Raw genomic sequence first — 6,291 nt, 5'->3', positions numbered from 1 at the left:
AGGGCTGAGGACCATGAGGACTTGCCTGCTCCTGCCCATCCTCCTCCTTCCCTGTCTGTTCATTCTCTCTTCTCCCTTCACCTCAGTCCCGACTCCCTGCCCACCCTCTTTCTTTCTTGCCCCTGCTGTCCACAGGGTTCTGACATTTTCTTCAGGAACTGCAAGGTCCTCTTCCAGCTTCCGAAGGGGCCAACTTACTTCCCAAACGGTCTTTGCTCCAAACTAATGCATCACAGGGCCCTTGGCTTTCCCATGCCTGTTGCTCTCTAACAATCTTTCCCCTTGCCTGGCCTCATAACTAATTATTTTGTAATTATTTAAGTTAGCATACAAAGTGATGGGTCTCATTAGGCCTGTGTCACTGTATTCCATTATAATTGTCCCCCTCTAAACAATGATGCAATGATTTCCAAGCACATATCTGACAGTTCCATGTGGAATTGAACTACTAACTTTCCTGGAAAATAATAATTGCCCCTCAGATGACCCTCGCTCAGGTCCCCCGCTCCCCAGTAACCGGTTTCCTTCCTTCCCCTTAGCTAGACCTCCATAAACAATTTTTTCCCATCTATCCATATCCCTGTTAGATTCAAGTTCCTCGAAGGTGAGGATTATTTGTTTTTTACTGACATCGTCCATCGCATGTAGTAAACTAAGAATTAGATGTATACATGTATGAATATTAATATATGTGTATTTAAGTAAATTTATGTGGTTTGTATGTAATAGCAGTGAATCACGTGGTTGTGTTCTCTCATTCCCTTAGCCCAGTCTAAATGGCCCTTTGCAGGAGCTCCCAGAGGCTTGTCTCTTCTGTGTTTCTATATCCTCTCAAGTAGACAGTCAGTACAAACCATCACAAATATTAATTTTGCAGTTATAAGGGGAAAACCAACAGGGAGACATCATTTGAATCCCTGAATATAGCCATACCTAAAACCTGAATAGGACATTTTTGTTAAATGAATTAGCACATTTAGATTTATCATAAAACTTGGAGGCCGAAGAGATGGTTCAGTAGTTAAGAGCACTGGCTGTTCTTACCGAGGACCCGGGTTCAATTCCCAGCACCCACATGGTGGCTAACAACTGTCTATAACTCCAGTTCCAGGGGATCTGATGCCCTCTTGTGACCTCTGTGGGCATTGCATGACATGGGTACACTTACAGACATGTAGGCAATACACTTATACACATAAAAAAATAATTAAAAAAAATAAAACTTGTTTGGATGGGCTCTTCTCTGTTTACAAAGAGAGTCCTGACAGGTGCAGAGACCAGCACAGCTGAGACTTCTCAACTGTGTGGCTCATCAAAGGTCACGTGCCATCCGCTCTGGGTCAGCCCAGGCCTCTACCAGTGCTTTCTTCCAGTGCTCCTTGCTTACTCACAGATGATAAGGGCAAAAGAATTAGAGAACCTTTTGAGATTTTCCTCTCCTCCTGCTTCCCATCACATTTATTTCTCCACAACACACAAAATTATCAAATATCAACATCCCTTGGCAACATTTAAAATGCTCAGGAAACAACATTCAGAATAAATCCTTCAGTGGATGCTAAAAGTCTAGTATTGCCTCAAATGTGTTTTCGAAGTTTACCTATGTCTACCAAATACAGCGTGCACTATCTTACTTGTCCAGAGGATGGGTGAGTATAACCCCCTCACCCCACCCCCCATGTTCCTCCCTGTGGTGTTTTCCCTCTGGTAACACGTGATTTGATCTCTGCTTCCATGTCCAGGTGAGTTGCTGAGCCATGTAACAAGACCAGGAATTATTCAAGCAGAATAGATTTGTATAAATGTCATGAACTGGGACAAAGTGACGGAAGAGGTCAAAACCCGCTGATGCCTCCGGACTCAGTCATCCAGCAGCAGATGGTTCCACAAACTCAGGCAGCCTTCAGGGGTCGGGGTTTCTGATCTCTGCCCCAGGCAGTAGCCTGGCTTCAGCTGTTTCAAATATGCCCATCCATTATCAGTCAAAAACCATGACCGCATACTCACAGTCCTCTTTCCAGGGACTGAGCCAAACAAGGAGAAAGGGAAATAAACCTGGAGGTGCCTGGGAAATGCTGGCCGCCATAGCTGACTGCAGCAGATCTGTCTGTCTGAGTGAAAGGTCAAGGTCATGCTTGAAAGTCTTCAGGCTTATGTGAGGTTGAAAGGTCACCTAGCTTGTGGGATTAATCTTTTGTTTGGCATTTTCCCATAACACACACACACACATATACACACATGCATATACACATGTATATACCTAAACATGCAAACATAGATACACACATGTAGACATATATACACATGCACGTGGATATATATACACACCATACTCGCATGTGCACACACGTTTACACATTCATGTGTACAAGTGCATGTACACATACACACATCTATACATATACATACATATACATACATATACATATACACACATACAGGGACAGACACATATATACATACACATACACATATGGACACATACATATGCATCTAAATACATATACAAATATACACACATACAAGCATGCACACACATGGACAAACACACATATACATACACACAAGGGCATACATGCACATATATATGCATATACATATGCAAACATGCACATGCATGCATGGACACATGGACACACCTATATACACACACATGTGCACACATGCAAGCATATACATGCACGCAGTACACACAAACATGCATGGATGCACACATGCAAACATACATGACACATTTGTGCACACTTGTATGATAAATATGTCCACACATATGCACGAGGACACATACATGCAGATACACACGTGACCACACCAGTCCATGCTTATTATTGGATTCAGTATTTGCAATTTACCTATGTGCTAAAATCTGTTGCCCCCAAATTAATACCCAAGATACTTCCCTAGACATGTGCAGGGTGGTAAAACACACCACCTGCTACTGCTTCCAGCGGAAAGGAGCAGGCCGAGCACCCAGCCTTGGGCCTCAGCAGTCAATGTAAACGCTCGAACTAGCTCTGTTCTGGTTAGTGCTGGGGATTTTGAACTTTTGTGGGTTTTGATGGTGATTTGACTATTTAAAATGTTCCCCCTTGGAGCTGGAGAGATGGCTCAGCGTTTAGAACACATACTCATACTGGTCTTGCAACAGAATCCAGTTCCCAGCTCTCACAACAGGCAGCTCACAACTACTTCTAACTTCAGTTACAGGGGATTCAATGCCCTCTTCTGGCCACTGTGGGTACTGCACTTACATGCACAAATCCAAACACATAAATGAAATTTTATCTTAAAAATAATAAATATAATAGAGTACGTGAAATTGGACAGCGGGAGTTGGGGTGCAGACAGGGAGGAGATTTAATTCAGTCAAAATATATTGTATGAAATTCACAAAAATTCAACACACAAAAAAAGAACAGATAATAAATAAATTGTCCCCCAAGTGTAGTGAAGATGTGTCCTCTGGTACTCTGACACAAGAAACGGACACGACTGCAGACAAAGTTCATGTGCTGGAGACCATTCATCAAGACATGAGTCATACTGCTGTTGGCTGAGTTCAGTGCTAAGGAGTCACAATATGTATTAAATAAATTATCACACAAAACGAGACTGAACACAGATCAGGGACACACATGATAGGACCAAATATTCCCAGAAGCGCAGTGTTGTGGCTTCCTGGAAGCAATGGTCCCCTAACTGCTAATGCTCTTGATGACCACACAGAGTGTAATGACAGATTAACGAGGCCCAAGTGTGTAAATGCATGATGCATATATGTGTATGGTATAATCACACATTTCTGTTGTTTCCTATTTATTTGCTTCTCTTAATAAACAAATATAAATTGCATGTATTTATTTTTGTTTTCAATGAGTAATTATAAGATGGTTAAAATGAGCTAATTAACATATACTATTTCTGCCATTTTTCAGGAGATGAGAGCACTTAAAGGTCTGCTCTTTTAATAATTTTTAAAAATTCAATACATGGGCCAGTGAGGTAGCTCAGCAAATAGGGGTACCTTCTGCCAAGGCTGATGACGTGAGCTTGACCCATAGGACCCACATGGTAGAAAGTAGAGAATTCCCACAGGTTGTCCTCTGACCTCTTCGTGTGTGCCATGGCACATGTGTGTCCCTACATGTACATATGCACACACACATAACACATAAATATACATAAAATATTTTAAATACAAGGCATTGTTATTAACTATAATTACCATGTATACATATATTTATAATTAGCACTGTGTACAATGGGTCTTGTTTCAAATATCTAATCTTTTTAGAGAAAAAACTACAACATCCTTTCCTACAATCAAAAGGAAGTCCCCAAAATAAAACTGGAGATCGAAAATTTATGGCCTTTTCCATCCAGTTCTAGCAGAGAAAAGGTTATAGAAGGCTCACTGTGGGGCTGTCTGGATGGGTGGGAAGGACCTGAGGTCTCGCTTTAAGCCAGTTTGTCATAAATTTTCCACTTGTTCCAGTAATAGTATTCACTAGAGAGCCCTGGGTAGCATCTGCCAGGGACACAACAGACCAAGGACCCTGTGCCTCATTTCTCTGAACTGGGGTCTGACCTTGGAGTGCCCTTTCCCACACATGTCTATAGAGTGAAGCCTCTTTGCCTACTCCCACCTGCGGAGATAAGTAAGACATTAATCTTGGCATTCAAACTCTAAGAGATTTTAGTCACCTTGACCAGAGTTTTACCACATTAACCGGAATTTGTGTGGCACACAAGCTGGAGAAACCACAGTGTGCGACAGTTTGAGGCAGCAGAGAAGAATTCAAGAGAAGATTGGTATCTTCAAAAATCTTACCATGACAACAAGGGGAGACGCCTAGATAAAATTTCAATGTGAAACCTCATGGGACCTTCATCTGTGTGATACTGAGATAATTCAGCATTCCGCTAAAAATAATGGAGGGAGCAGCAGTCACGTCGCGGCTCAAGCAGAGCGAACGGGTGAGTGCAGGGCTTTGTGGGATAGACTAAACTTCGGTTTCCATTCGTGTGTTTTCTTGGAGACCCTGTGCAGACCTCGAATGAAGCAGAAGATGCCTAGTACCTGTGGTGTTGTCCTGACCTAAAGCCTCAGCCTCACAAGTGGCTGGTAATCACATTTGTCGTTAATGCTTTTCTCCAAATTGCTCAAGGCAGAGAGAAAATTTCATCATCTGAGCAGTGTCCCTGAGCATTGCAAGAAGGCAGAAGAGATGGACATAGAGGGGGAGGGAGGAGGGAGGAGGGGGGAGGGAAGAGGGGATACTGGAAGGGGGACAAGAAGCCTTGACCAGGTCCTGACATCCTGTGTGGTTAGAGGGTGCAGCCAACCAGAAGGTCCAGCCATATGTTGTGGATTGAAGGTCCACCTTTATTTTCAATCTTTCCTAAAATCCCTTAAACCAGTAAGTCTCAAACTAGCTGAAGCCAAGTTTCACTCATGCTGATGAACTTTAAAGTATTTTCTAGTTCCTCATTCTCTACTGGAAGTGACCCAAGGGTTACCAGGAACTTAAGGAAATTATCTAATGTGAAAAAGTAGAAAAATATGGTAGAAATGCTCCACAGTTATAAAAATTTGCTTTAGCACTAAAAATAATATCTATTTACAAAACCAGCATCATCAAGGCACAAAATTATTACAAAACAGGCTTGATGATCAGTGCTGTAATCCCAGCACCTGGGGCACTGAAGCAGGACAACAGCACATTTCTGGATAGCCTGGGCTACATAGAACACCAATCTGAAAACAAAATTATTATTATCATGACCTCAGAGATAAGGCTAGATACCACTGTTTGTCAAGGAACAGTCTGCCACAAAAATGAAGTTAGTTTAGGGAATTTTTTTAAAATTTAATTTCTTATGATGAGAGAGATTAAAATTGAAAAATGAAGGGTGACAGAGAAAGTTGAAGACAGTTCTCAAATAATAAAAAGATAAAAATAGAGGAGGAAGGATCAGGAAGTTGAAGGATTGATTTAGAAGTTCTAGAAAGACAGAATGGAGGGGGGAAAAATCATAAAAGGAAGGACATGGCCAAGTTAATATTAGCTTCTAAATTCATAAAATTGAAAGATGAAAGTTTCCAGATTTAATAGACTAACCTAGTACCCATTATATTATGGACTAACCTTGGACTCAGTAGATAATGGACTAACCTAAGATCCAGTAAATAATGGGCTGACCTGGTACTCTATAGATAATGGATTCATGTAACGGTACAGTGAAAATGACCAATCAACATGCTGTCATCATTACCCCAGCCATCAAAAC

General features: G+C 41.6%; 1 non-coding gene across 1 annotated transcript; it reads left to right on the top strand.

Annotated features, from left to right (window-relative positions):
* The first annotated feature begins 382 nt into the window (after window positions 1-382).
* Window positions 383-463, top strand: LOC115071079. The gene has a single exon (XR_003850193.1). It is a non-coding gene; the product is annotated as a small nucleolar RNA SNORD121A (small nucleolar RNA).
* The last annotated feature ends 5,828 nt before the right edge of the window (window positions 464-6,291 follow it).

Source organism: Nannospalax galili, unplaced genomic scaffold, assembly GCF_000622305.1.
Source record: "Nannospalax galili isolate Female #2095 unplaced genomic scaffold, S.galili_v1.0 scaffold178, whole genome shotgun sequence".
NCBI lineage: Eukaryota > Metazoa > Chordata > Mammalia > Rodentia > Spalacidae > Nannospalax > Nannospalax galili.
Note: the sequence above shows the minus strand (reverse complement) of the source record. Positions and strands in the feature narration are given on the sequence as shown.